This window comes from Chaetura pelagica, unplaced genomic scaffold (assembly GCF_000747805.2).
Source record: "Chaetura pelagica isolate M959 unplaced genomic scaffold, ChaPel_1.0 scaffold106, whole genome shotgun sequence".
NCBI classification, from domain to species: Eukaryota; Metazoa; Chordata; class Aves; order Apodiformes; family Apodidae; genus Chaetura; species Chaetura pelagica.
This window is the reverse complement of record NW_009954222.1, coordinates 5,746,219-5,747,162: the sequence shown is the minus strand read 5'-3', so window position 1 is coordinate 5,747,162 and position 944 is coordinate 5,746,219.

Below are 944 nucleotides of genomic sequence, written 5' to 3'. Positions count from 1 at the left end.
AAGTAGTATGCTTTAAGGACCACAGGTTTGAATTTAGGCACCCAGAATCCCAGGCTTAGATCACTTATTTACTCTCAAGTTTGGGTAAATTTCACTCTGCATTCCACCTAAATCACGTTAAACGACCTGGGAAACCCTTCTTAAAAGCTAAAGATTCAGCCTGCTTCTCAAAAAGGAAACTCTTCAAAGCAAACTCAAACCAACTCCACTGTTGCAGGAGTGCACACTGACAGTGGATACGTAGTCTGGCTTGGCAGCTTCCAGTCATTTCTACCTCAATAGAACGAGAAAGGAAAAAAAAAAAAAATCAGCATTTTATTTCTATTTGTGCAAGTGTAAACAATGACCTTGAAGTTAGATTTTCACAGTACAAAGCTACACATCCAAATGTATCCAAATTATTAGAACCAATACAACTGCATTAGTTACTTTTTTGCATATCAGCTGAGCTAATCAGCCAAGAAGACACAAATTTCATTGTTCACACCCTCACCAGCGCACCTCGCTCTCTCTGCACAACATGTTGCTGGGAAACATACACAGATCTGTAATACAGATGATTTATGCGTTTGAAGTCAAAAATACAGTAACTGTATTTGGCTTTATTAGTCAAACCCTAAAAGTCTCAAGTTGAAAAGACTGAACTGGCTCAGTTTAGTCCTCTGACCAGTTTATCTTGTCTGAAATTGGTTCCTTTCAAGATCTTATCAAAGAACTTTTTGGTTTTGTGATATATGATATTTCTTATTTTCACCGTTAATCATCCCATGGTTTCTGAGATTTCAAGAGCACGTAGAGAAGTGGCTGAAGCATTTAAAAAATAAAGCCCTGTAGAGTCTCTGTAGATTTACTAACAGCAGTGGCCGGACTGATCTTTACACCCCAGTACCTCTGAAGAGGCATGCCAGGCAGTCCTGGTAGGTTTTTTTCTGTTTCATTCTGGC